The sequence below is a fragment of the Dendrobates tinctorius genome, unplaced genomic scaffold, assembly GCF_039654945.1.
Source record: "Dendrobates tinctorius isolate UK_male_01 unplaced genomic scaffold, ASM3965494v1 ptg000162l, whole genome shotgun sequence".
Lineage (NCBI taxonomy): Eukaryota > Metazoa > Chordata > Amphibia > Anura > Dendrobatidae > Dendrobates > Dendrobates tinctorius.
The window spans coordinates 47201899-47216162 of record NW_027361829.1 but is presented as its reverse complement, the minus strand read 5'-3'; positions in this window follow the sequence as shown (position 1 = coordinate 47216162).

The following is a 14264-nucleotide window of genomic DNA, read 5'->3' as shown; positions in this document are numbered from 1 at the left end:
GTATAAACAGGCAATTAAGCGACTATTGATTAGCTTCATAAAGCAGGTCAGCAGTTATTTAAAAGCTGCAACTAACCAATGTACATGCACCTTAGATCTAACAACCCGACTCAATGATGACTTCTCTGCAGATTTCCATCTTCTCCGGTACATCCTGAAATGGTGCCCTTAAGAATAACAATGTGATTAAATTGTTCCTGAATAATAATCTCTTTATTTATATAGCACCAACATATTCCGCAGCGCTTTACAGTTTTTGCGCAAATTATCATCATTGGCCCAGATGGGCTCACAATATAAATTCCCTATAAGTATGTCTTTGTAATGTGGTAGGAAACTGGAGTACCCGGAGGAGACCCTCCTTACAGACGTTGTCCTTGGTGGGATTTGAACTCAGGACCTCAGTGCTGCAATGCAAACCACTGAGCCACCGTGCTGCCCAATAAAAATGACCACCCATGGTGTGCCCTAAATAAGCCTTATGTTGTGCCCCTAAATAAATAATTGCCCCTCACTGTGCCTCCTATGCAAAAAATTACTCCACACTGTCTCACTTATGGTACATGGTCTCCTCATTATTCTATCCTATGCAATATTTCCACAACACTGTCTGCCCTAGTAAAATATGACAGTCACACCACCCTCTAAATCAAAAACCACCACATTGTCTTCTCTATACTGAGCCCCTCGCATGCTCTCCATACAGAGCTCCCCCATGTTCTCCATACAGAGCCCCCCGTATGTTGTCCATACAGAGCTCCCCCATGATCTCCATAGAGAGCTCTCCCCATCTTCTCCATACAAAATTCCCCCCATGTTCTCCATACAGAGTTCCCCACATGTTCTACATACAGAGTCCTCCCCATGTTCTCCATACAGACCTTCCCTCATGTTGTCCATACATCATCCCTCATGTTCTCCACACAGAGGCCACCCATGTTCTCTATACAGCATCTCTCATGTTCTCCATACAGAGCCCACCTCATGTTCTTCATACCGTGTCCCCCCATGTTCTCCATACAGTATTTCCCCCATGTTCTCCATATGGCACCCCTTGTGTTCTGCATACAGAGTTCTCCCATGATCTCTATACAGCACCTCTCATGTTTTCCATACAGAGTCTTCACCCATGCTCTCAATACCGCACCCCCCATGTTCTCCATACAGAGTTCCCCCATGTTCTCCATACAGACTTCCCCCATGTTCTCCATACAAAGGCCCCCCATGTTTCACATACAGCACCTCTCATATTCTCCATACAGAGTCCATTCCCATGGTCTCCATATAGACTCCCCCCATGTTCTCCATACCGCACCCCCAACTTTTCCATGTCCCCTCCTATGACCTCCATACAGCCCCCCCTATCTTCTCCATACTGAGTCCTCCTCTAACCCCTCCATGTCCTCCATACAGTGCAATGACCCCCTCCCCCTCTCCTCCATGTTCTCCATACCATGCCCCCATGCTCTTCATATTGCGTCCTACCCCATGTTTTCCATACTATGCTCCCCTGATATTCTTCATACAGAGTCCTCCACCCTTTTTCTCCATACAGTGTCTGCCCCATGTTCTCCATACAGAGTCTTCCCCCCATGTTCTCCATATTGAGTCCTCCCCCCATAGTCTCCATACTGAGTCCGCACCCCCATATTCTCCATACAGAGTCATCCCCCATGTTCTGCATTCAGAGTCATCTCCCCATGTTCTCTATACAGCACCTCTCATGTTCTCTATGCAGAGTCCACCCCATGCTCTCAATACCACACCCCCAATTTCTCTATACAGAGTTCCTCCCATGTTGTCCATACAGAGTTCCACCATGTTCTGCATGCAAAGGCCCACCATGTTCCACATATAGCAACCCTCATGCTCTCCATACAGAGTCCATCCCCATGTTCTCCATACAGATTCCCCACCTATGTTCTCCATACATAACCCCCTATCTTCTCCATACCGAGTCCTCTCCTTACTCCTCCATTGTTCTCCCTACAGTGCAATGCCCTCTCCTTCTCCTCCATGTTCTCTATACAGCATCCCCCATGCTTTCCATATCAAGTCTTCCCCCATGTTCTCGATACAGTCATCCCCCATGTTCTTCATACAGAGTCATCCCCCATGTTCTCCATACCGAGTCCCCAACCCAGCATAATCTCCATACTGAGCCCCCACCCTTCCATGTTGTCCATACCAAGTCGTCCCCTTTGTTCTCCATACAGAGCCCTCATATTTTCTCCATACAGCACTATCTGTTTTCCATAGCGATTTCACCCCTGACCCCTCCATGTTCTCCATACCGAGTTATCCCTCCATGTTCTCTATGCAGAGTCGTCCCCATGTTCTCCATACAGCGCCCCCCATGTTCTCCATACTGTCCATACTGAGTCCCCCCTGTGTTCTCCATGTCAAGTTATCCCCTGACCCCCCCATGTTCTCCATACAGTGCAAGGCCCCCCTCTCCTCTCCATATCTTTGGCTCTGTGGGCACTTACCTACACCAGGTTCCAGCTTGCCCTCTTCCACGGCACTCTGCATTCATATCGGCAGTATGATGAGGTCATCTCATTGCGCTGCTGTGATGTCATCAGCCTGCGCACGCCACCGCATGTGGAGTCAAGAAGCTGATTGGAGCTTCACTGACCCTAGAAGTGGCGGCACACACATTCATTTGTATTCGCATCTTAAAGATGCAAATACAAATTAATGTTGCGCACTCCCTGCCTTGCTCCCTCCCGCCTTCAGAAAGATGCCTTTTTTAAAGTGTCTGGAGGAGGGAGGGTGTTTTAAAAAAATCTATGTTTTTTTTTTTTTACCCGGGCACCGCCCGTTGCAACCCACCACCCTTGACACCCATTCTCCGGTGCCTGGTGGCAAATGCAAGACAGCCGATATCATCATGTACCCATTGGGACTAGCAACCTAAATTCCCTATAAGAATGTCTTTGGTGTGTGGGATGAAACCCACACAAAGACACAGAAAGAACAGAGGTTGTCCTTAGTGGGATTTGAACAAAGAACCCCAGTGCTAAACAATGAGCCACCGTTCTCCATTCACATGTAAAATCTGACAGTTGCTACAGTCAAGATTCTATGTTGAGCAGAAAGGGGAAGAGGTAGTAGAAGGGAGTAGATGGAAGCAGAGTGCCTCTCTCCCCCCGTGTACTTAGAATCTTATCAGAAGTAGAGATGAGCGAATATTTCAATGTTAATTATTCGAATATTCACAGAACATTACCGAACGCCATTCACCTTAATGGAAGGCAAAAACAAATGCATGCACAACACCTTATAACAGCCCCAAATGCTGCCAAAACGCATCAAGTAAGGGACAGACGCCAGAAAAGTAGCCTCAATTCATCCACAGTACAGATTTTAACATGGCACTGCAGCAATCAGCCAGGCATGAGGTACAGGTCCCATGAGGGACAACATTTACAGCTTTTATTTGAATGTCACAGTAAGATGAGGTGGGTGAGGCATCGGTCGGTGTAAGGCCCCTTTGATGGGAGTTAAAATATACTCAAGGAGAGAGTGCAATAATATGATGTCAATTCAACACACATGAGCACACATGGAATATAAACAAGACCACTCGGTACAATAAGATAGAACCAACAAAACCACCGAGAAAATGTCCAAAATTACTTTATTGATAATTAGCATATATATAAATAAATCAAATATGTATAAAAGGGGGTCAATGCCATGGATAAGGCACTACCGGGGACCAAAATATATGGTAACAAAAATACATATACACACAGATACAATATAATAATAAATAATAATAATATAAATATAATAATTATAAATATATAAAGTGACCGTGCTATAATATATAACCAAACTTGTATTAATAAAGTGCAAAATATAGTGCAGCAAAACGGCTGTGCAGCAATATATATGTAAAATAATGAATAGTGCAACAAAACATATTAAACGTAAAAAAATCAATAAGTGGCTCAAGTGCATACAATTGAAGTGAATCACTATAAAGAAGTTGCACAAAAACAAAAAGTGAAAATAAACAATCAATGCTGCTTGTAATACCTATATGCTGCAGGGGTCCCTGGGATGTGCCAGCCCCGACGCGCGTTTCGGCGTACCTTCGTCAGGGGGTGGCGTTATCCAGGATTGTGGGGTTATTTAAAAGGCAAGGTAACCAATGAGGGGAGAGTGAGTATGGTATGACGCACGCTAGCCTCATCTGCTGCCAGGCAACCCCACGTCGCCAGTCCACGTGTATCCCCCCTACGTCGCAGCAGTATGATGCGGCGCAGAGGGATGCAGACAAGGCGGGCGGGATCCCCGGGACAGTGACGTCAGGGCGCGTGCTACTCAATCCACTATCATTGGGCAATGTAGTCACATGGTACAAAGGTGCTGTGACAACCAACAATAGATAAAAGAGGCTCAGGATTGGATTAAAACCATCACATGATACAACAGGTCTTACGTCATGTAAACAAAAAACAATGAATGATAGTATATAATTACAAATATAAATTGAATAGTCATGAGTAATAGATTATTGTAACTGGCCACAACATATACATACATATAGCCATCGGCTCAAATAAAGGATAAATGTAAATAATAATGATAATAATAACGATGTATATCAGAAAAATAAAAAATAATAAAAATAATAATAATAAATAAAAATAAAAAGAAATATATAATAATAATAAAAAATAAAAATAATAAATGCAATGTAATAAGGAAGAATAAAATAAAAAGTAAAAAATAAAAAATAATGTATAAATGATAAAAATATATAAAATGAATAAACAATAAATATATATAAGTAAGCCAGATAATTATAGTATAATTTCTTTTATTCTTTTTTTCTTTAATCTTTGTTGAATTTTTTCGCCACGACAGTGCCACCTGACGAATCCAGAACGCCACAGGGAGGAACCATCAAAGTAAGAAGAAATAAATAACTATACAATAAAAAATATATATTATAATATGTAAAAACAGTAATGTTATACATGAAAATACTATATATATTTTAAGAAGGCCTATATAATAAAATAAAATAAATAAAAGTGCAGTAAAATATATGCTAATACATTGCCCATAAAAAAACATATATAAAATATACTAAAATAAAAAATATATAAAATATATAATGCTGGATGACAAGGTGATCAAAGAAAAGGAACATAGCTGATACTCTCATTAAGGTTTTGAATTTAACATTCATATCCATCTAGTCTCCATCTGTGCTAATTTCTGACTTATTTTGCCTCCACATATAGAATATGGAATCATATCAATACCTCTAACACGAAATTTACTTGAGTCACAGTTGTGGAATTGTTTAAAATGCCTCGGAATGGTTTTTAAGGCAGAAAGATCATTCTCGTTTTTTGCAGCATTAATCCCAATCACGTGCTCCCTTACTCTAACTTTTAGTTGTCTAGTGGTTAAACCCACATAGATTTTTGAGCACGGACAGGTTGCATAGTAAATGACTGCTTTAGTATCACAACTGATATGATGTTTAATACAATAACTCTTAGATCCAGAAGAATCGGTAAAAGTGTCAATTTTATCTATATTCGGACAAGCGACACAATGACCACATTGAAAATAGCCATTTTTTTGTTGAATCTGTGACAAAAAAGTAGGTTTGGACTCATATTGATAATGACTTCTCACTAAAGTGTCACGAAGATTCCGAGATTGACGAAAAGTTAAAATTTGTAATAAACCGAACTACTGAGGATGTAGCCGTCTTAGTCCTAGAATATAATAAGTCGTTTCTAGATGTGTATCTTGCTCTATTAAATGCTCTTTTAATACAACGATGGCTATAACCACGATCTAGAAAACGAGATTTCAATTCTTCAGCCCTCCTCTCAAAATCAAGGTCATTGGAGCATATTCTTCTAAGTCTCAGAAATTGACTTACTGGAATAGACCGTACAAGGGACATAGGATGGGAAGAAGATGCATGTAGTAAAGTGTAGTAAAGAGCTTGTTGATGTTTGTTTTCTGTAGATATCGATTTGAAGAATATTATTAACATCACGCCTACCATCAAATCAAGAAATTCAATACTATTACTATCATAATGATATGTAAGATGGATATTCAAAGAATTATTATTCAAATGCGAGATAAATAGTTCCAAGGACTCAGCAGAGCCCTGCCATATGAAAAAAATATCAATGTAACGTGTCCATAATAGAACACGATACATTAGATGGGAGTCATCATCAGATGAAAAAAGGTCCCTCTCCCACAGCTCCAGGAATAAATTAGCATATGCCGGTGCATATGGCGCCCCCATATCAGTACCCTGGAGTTGCAGGTAGAGGGACCCCTTAAAAGTAAAAAAATTATGAGACAGACTAAATTCAAGAACCTCTGTAATAAAATTAACCATTGAAAGAGAATTATTTGAAATGGATTAAAAAATATCTTGTGGTTTGTATACCATCAGAGTGTCTGATGCTGGTATATAGTGTTCCAACATCACATGTAACCAATAGTGCATTATCATCAATGTGTAAGCCATCAATGTTCTTCAAAAAATCACTAGTGTCTCATATGAAAGATGGAAAACATTCTACTAAAGGTTTATGCTTAAAATCTATATATTTACCTACATTTTCCAAAAAATTAGAGTTACCAGATACAATCGGTCTTCTAGGGGGCAATGTTAGACTTTTGTGGATCTTCGGTAAAAGGTAAAAAGTAGGTATACAAGGTTCTTTCATGGTTAATGCCTGACTCAATTCTTTGGTTATAGTACCACTTTCCATGGCTTCATTTAAAATACTATTTAACTCTGACACATAAGAGGACAATGGGTTAAATGAAAGTTTTTTGTAACAAACTTTATTACGAAGTTGTTTAAAAACTTCAGTTTCATATATTGCTGCCTTTATCGGCGGGCTTTATAACTACGTCTGGTAAATTTTTTAATTTATCAATACTCATACTTTACTCATATGACAAATTACCTTTAGAAATGTTCTGGGGAATCTTCTTAAACTCTTCACTTACGATTTTCACAAATAAATCAATATTTGTGCATGACGTAAAAGATGGAAATTTCTTAGAATGAGGCTTGATGCAAGAAGGGACCTTACCTCCTTCACAAGATGAATGTTCCAAAGACAGCTCATTCAATATCTGTAATGCTTAGAGTTGAGCGACTTTTGGTTTTTTAGGGTCGAGTTTCGTTTCGTGAAACCCGACTTTTCCAAAAGTCGGGTCAAGCAAGATCGGCCGATTATAGGGAAAAGTCGGGGTCGTCCCGAAACACGAAACCCAATGTAAGTCAATGGGGAATAAAAGTCGGCAGTGAGAGGAGGACAGGAAACACACCTACAGTGCCCATTTGAATGCCAAAAGCATCAATTCTTCTTACTTAAGCTTGTCAACCTTAATTAACTTCATAATACAAGTTACGCACTGAAAAATGGGGGTTATTTGGCTAAAGTTGTGGGGGGGTAGGGCTGGCTCCAGGTTTTCATGTGCACTGGGCGAAAGAGCGCCCCTTTAACACATACCACAACTCATCATGCTCCGATATGGCAGAGAAATAGCGGTATAGTACAATGAAAAATACTTCACTTTTTACATCTCATGACGAGGCCCATCTATTTCTCCATACAGAATCATTGGTCCCATATAATGTTTGAAACAGTATATGATGAGCTCCACATAATGCTACAGTATATGGTGGTCCCCATGGATGAAGCTCCACTGTCTTATGGACCCAAATAATGCTCCAAACATAATGGGCCCCATTTCTAATGCTCTAGTGTATAATGGGCCCTGTAAATGCTGCTCCAGTGCCTGATGTCCACCTTTGGAATGTTCCAGTGTATGGTGGGCCCCATCTATCATTCTCCAGTGTATAGTGCTCCCCAAAAATTGCTGTCCCAACATTGAAAACAATCAAATAAGTCTCCTCGCTAGGGAATCCCTGTACTAGTCTGGACTCCTCGTCGTCCCCATCTTCCATCTCACTGCACAGTATTTCAACCTTGCAAGTGCTGTGATCCTGAGCAAGCAGGGGGGGCCCACTCATTGGCGACGGCACTGGCACAGGGCCCCTGATAGTACGGTGGTGTGTCTGATGGCGGGTGGGCCGAACCTGCACTTTCATCTGCAGCTTCCTCTTTGTCACCATGTAAGATGGAACTGTATATGGGAAGGGTAACCTGAGTTTCATCAGGGTCAGATTCAGGCCGTGTAGCGTGCAAGGGGAATGTAGTGGTCTGGGTCAATGTACCAGCAGATTCATCGAGCAGTGGCTGGGCATCAGTGCACTTGTGTCGCCCCCAGGAGTACGGTCACCACAGTGGCATTACCTTCCTCCCAGGGAGTGTGATGTCATGCTTGGGAGCAACGAAGGATCTCTCTAGCAGGTTAACTGATTGGGTGGCGTTATTCCCACGAGTCATGACCCTCCAAACAGCGTTCATGAAGGCAAAGTGTTTGTTTTACGTGGGCAGTATGGTTGCAAAGCTGAACCTTAAAGGAATGTCCAGAAGGGCACCACCAGGAGTGGAGCCTACGGTTAAATTCGACTCCACCTGGGAAACCTCAACCATGCCAGCTACAGAAAAGATGCACACATTGCAAGCTTAATTCCGTTAACGAACGAGACTCCGTCATGCCCCGCGGTCCGAGTCCGGCTTACTAGAGGGACACATGAGGCTCTGGCACATGAGATTGGCCAATAACTGGTGTGTCATGCCCTTACATGTCCGTGGCTGCATGTGCGCTACACTGAAAAGGCCAGCGTTTGTCGCTTACAGGTGCAGATAACCCGCTGAACAACGTTAGTGATGGGGATCACTGATTACAATTATTACCCGCGAACGATGATTTCCCAGTAAGTGCAGGTCAACCGCAGTTCCGGAATTAGGCCTAACCGTCATTCCTGAAAAAATGAAAAACTTACGTGTGCAAACCACAGGTGCTGTAGCTTGCTTAACAGCTCGCCAGCCGTTCTCACGCCCAGCATGGATTACACGTGATTGCACAAAGGTGAGAAAGGGTACCGTATCCCCGGATAACATGTATGGATAGCGTACACATTCAAAATATATGTCTATACATCAGGAGGCAGGCTCAGACGGTGTTAGGCCCAGTATGGCTTGCACGTGATTGCACAAAGGTGAGAAAGGGTACCGTATCCCCGGATAACATGTATGGCTAGCGTACACATTCAAAATATATGTCTATACATCAGGAGGCAGGCTCAGACGGTGTTAGGCCCAGCATGGCTTGCACGTGATTGCACAAAGGTGAGAAAGGGTACCGTATCCCCGGATAACATGTATGGATAGCGTACACATTCAAAATATATGTCTATACATCAGGAGGAAGGCTCAGACGGTGTTAGGCCCAGTATGGATTGCACGTGATTGCACAAAGGTGAGAAAGGGTACCGTATCCCCGGATAACATGTATGGATAGCGTACACATTCAAAATATATGTCTGTACATCAGGAGGCAGGCTCAGACAGTGTTAGGCCCAGTATAGATTGCACGTGATTGCACAAAGGTGAGAAAGGGTACCGTATCCCCGGATAACATGTATGGATAGCGTACACATTCAAAATATATGTCTATACATCAGGAGGCAGGCTCAGACGGTGTCAGGCACAGTATGGATTTGACGGCCCAGACTACACAGCGGAGGAGCAGGGAGAGGTAAAGATTGCAAATGCTGGGGCCCTGCCCAAGCAAGGGGGGCCCACTCGTGGGCGTCTGTACTGGCACTGGGCCCCTCATAGTACGGCAGTGTGTCTGACGGCGGGTGTGCACCACCACCGTCAGAGACACTTGATTGCACTATGAGGGACCCTGTGCCAGTGCCCGCGCCCAAGAGTCGGCCTACCTACCTGTCCAGGGCAACGGCACTCGCACGGTGTCGTGCGCTAGGTGGTGACCCCGGCCATGGGGGGGAGGCAGCACAGTTAGGGAGTTTTAGAAAGTGGCATATGTTGATGTAGGACATTCAGCTGATGCAAAAGGTGAAATAGGTCAAGTCCCAGGAAGAGGTGGACCAAAGCAAGCCATTTTTCTGTCACCCTATGTGTCATCAGGGGAAGGTGGGACAAAATCCTTGGAAACCCATGCATGGTTCATTTTAATGAAGGTTAGATCATCCACATTTTGGGTTGACAGACGGGTCCTTTTTTCTGTCAGGATTGATCCAGCTGCACTGAAGACTCTTTCCGATAGCACACTTGCAGCTGGGCAAGCGAGCTCCTGTAAGGCATATTGTGCCAATTCAGGCCAGGTGTTCAGTTTAGCGGCCCAATAGTCAAAGGGGAATGACCTGTGTGGGAGAACATCGATATAGGAGGAAAAGTAGTTTGTAACCATAGTTGACAACTGCTGTCTCCTGTCACTTTCCATCGATGCAGTATTACCAGTTGTGTGAGCAGTACTTGAAAAATCAGTCCACAACATTGTCATGAAACCCCTGTCTCCAACGCCACTTCTGCTGTGTGCACCATGAACACCTCTGCCAAGCTGCCCCCGGCCCGTACGGCTCGTGTGAGAACCATCACCGCTGCTGTGTGCTGGGAATGCCTCAAGCAACCGATTTACCAGAGTTGCTTGTTTATTAGCCAATATTAGGTCAAGGTTCTCCTGTGGCATGATGTTTTGTAATTTGCCTTTATAGCGTGGATCCAGGATGCTGGCCAACCAGTAGTCGTCATCGTTCATCATTTTGGCAATGCGGGGGTCCCTTTTTAGGATCTGCAAGGCATAATCTGACATGTGGGCCAATGTTACCGGTGTCAATGATGCACTGCGAGTGCTGGTTGGAGGAGCACTTTCTGGCAAATCCACATCCCTCCAGTCACGCACAAACCCTGTACCAGACCTTGCCACGCCAACATTTTCACTTGCCCCACGAGATGCATCCTCCTCCCCTAAGTAATCATCCCCATCATCATCCTCCTCCTCCTCTTCTTCCTCCACCTCGTCCAGGAGAGGTCCCTGAGCAGACAATGGCTGAATGTCATCAAGGATTCCCTCCTCCTCTTCCTCCTCATCAACATTGGCTGCAGACGCCTGATCCTTAAGGTGCGTCAAAGTTTGCATGAGCAGACGCATAAGTGGGATGCTCATGCTTAGGATGGCGTCGTCTGCGCTTACCAGACGTGTGCATTCCTCAAAACACTGAAGGACTTTACAGAGGTCTTTCAGCTTCGACCACTGCACAACTGTCAACTCCATGTCTGCTCTCAAAGTGCCTGGCCGTGTATCCTCCCACAAATGCATTATGGCCTGCCTCTGCTCGCACAGCCGCTCCACCATGTGCAGGGTGAAGTTCCACCTTGTTGCAATGTCAATAATGAGGCGGTGGTTGGGAAGGTGGAGCAATCGATGCAGCTTCTGCATACGAACGGAGTGTACAGGCGACCGGCGGATGTGCGCGCGCAGTCTTCGCACCTTCTGGAGCAGGGCTGTTAACTCCGGATAATTTTTGAGGAAGCACTGCACCACCAGGTTCAAAGTGTGAGCCAAGCAAGGTATGTGGCTGAGTTTTGAAAGGGCTATGGCTGCCACAAAATTACGGCCGTTATCACTAACTACCTTGCCTGCCTCAAGATGTACACTGCCCAGCCATGACTCAGTTTGTCGCTTCAAGTACTCGGCCAGCACCTCGGCGGTGTGTCTGTCGCCCAAACACATCATCTGCAACACAGCCTGCTGACGCTTTCCACTAGCTGCTCGATAGGGGGACACCTCGTGTGCAACAGTGACAGCTGCAGATGGAGTGCTCATACGACTGCGCTCTGTGGACGAGCTTTCGCTTCTGGAGGAGGAGGGTCAAACGCCTACAGCCAACTGTTTCCTATACCGTGGGCAAGGCAGCACTGTCCCACCACCGCTGTCCCCTGTGGACCCTGCATCCACCACATTAACCCAGTGCGCAGTGATGGACACGTAACGGCCCTGGCCATGCCGACTGGACCATGCATCAGTTGTGAGGTGCACCTTTCCACTCACTGACTGCTTGAGTGCATGGACAATGCGGTCTTTTACATGATGGTGGAGGGCTGGGATGGCTTTGCGAGAGAAGAAGTGGCGACTGGGTAGGTCATAGCGTGGTACTGCATAGGCCATGAGTTTGCGGAAAGCTGCGCTTTCCACCAACCGATAGGGCATCATCTCAAACGAGATTAGTTTGGCAATGTGGGCGTTCAAACCCAGTGTACGCGGATGAGAGACTGAGTACTTTCTTGACCTACTCATAGTGTCTGGGAGGGTGAGCTGGACTTGAGAGCTGCATATGGTGTAAGTAGCGGTAGACAGGGCGGACTGAGAGAGGGTTGATGATGGTGATGGAGTTGGTGTTCTTTCTGATAGCCTAGATTCAGTATTTCGTTGATATAACAGTGGGATTCCCTGACTGCTGTGGCCTTGCAACGACACCTCAACATTTGCTGCTGTGCTAACCGGTGGGCTTACAGTGGGGGAAACAATGTAGCGTTGCTGACTACCTTCTTTGTGATCAGTTGCACATGTGGCACTTGAGGTTTGGTGTTGTGTTCACGTTTGCAAGTGCATGGTGGTTAAATGTCTAAGCATGCAACTGGTATTCAAATTTTTCAGATTTTTCCCTCGGCTAAAGGTCTTTGCGCACTTCTTACAGATAACCTTGGCCTGATCATGAGGATTTTGTTCAAAAAAGTGCCACACTGCACTCTTCCTACTTTGGCAGACATTTTGCGGCCTAGCACGCTGTGATCTTTTGACCCTCTGGACAAGCTGTCCAGCAACTCTTTTGATTTTTGGAACCTGTCTTTGGAGTGCTCCGGGCCTGCCAGATAACAGCTGTTGCGATGTCGATGTCTGCTGTGGATGCTCCTCATCTGAGCTATTGGAAGCAGCACCCTCTTCCCCCAATGGATGCCAATCTGGGTCAACAACTGGGTCATCCATCACCTCCTCTTCAATGTCATGTGCACCTTCCTCTGTGTCACCGTGTATGGTGGTATAGTATGCGGGAAGGGGCACCTGAGTCTCATCAGGGTCAGAATCTGGCTCTGTACACTGCGAGGACAATGTAGTGCTCTGAGTGAATGTACCAGCAGAATCATCTATCAGCGGCTGTGCATCAGTGCACTCCATGTCAGATTCATCTTGGCCTGGGTAATTCACCATTTCACTTGATAATCCAGGCATGGTATGTGAAAACAGCTCCATGGAGTAATCAGTAGTATGGCCTGCGTCATCCTTCAATCTTGGTTGGGGTGAAGGACACAAGGAAAGGTGTGGTTCATGAACATGAGCCTCCAATGACGACTCAGTGCTTTTACTTTTTACAACTTCAGAAGAGGAGGCGATAGAGCTGGAGGCTGAGTCAGCAATGTAAGACAAAACTTTTTCCTGATGCTCTGGCTTTAAAAGCGGTTTGCCAACTCCTAGAAAACTAAGCCTTCGAAGCCTTATGGAGCCAGATGATGACGCAGGCTCAACACCTCCTGCATTCGGTCCTATTTTGCTATTGCCACTACCATCAGATCCACCACCAACACCATCATTACCAGCTGCCAACCCCCGCCCAATTCCACGGCCTCTTCCACCAGCCTTCCTCATTTTTTGTAGAAATGTAGACAAAATCCAACAAACTATATAGTAATGTAAAACAAGGTACAAGGTGTCTATAGGACAGGGGAGATTTTGAATTTCTGCACACACTTGTGGACACTGGACACTTATGGATTGTGTGAGGCCCACTGAATATCACAGCGCTATGTCACAGGCTCGATGGCACAGGTGTGAAAAAAGTGACTACAGGACTACAGGATAAGGGAGATTTTGAATTTCTGCACACACTAGTGGACACTGGACACTTTTGGATTGTGTGAGGCCCTCTGAATATCAGAGCGCTATGTCACAGGCTCAATGGCACAGGTGTGAAAAAAGTGACTACAGGATAAGGGAGATTTTGAATTTCTGCACACACTAGTGGACACTGGACACTTTTGGATTGTGTGAGGCCCACTGAATATCAGAGCGCTATGTCACAGGCTCGATGGCACAGGTGTGAAAAAAGTGACTACAGGATAAGGGAGATTTTGAATTTCTGCACACACTAGTGGACACTGGACACTTTTGGATTGTGTGAGGCCCACTGAATATCAGAGCGCTATGTCACAGGCTCGATGGCACAGGTGTGAAAAAAGTGACTACAGGATCACAGAGATTTTGAATTTCTGCACACACTAGTGGACACTGGACACTTTTGGATTGTGTGAGGC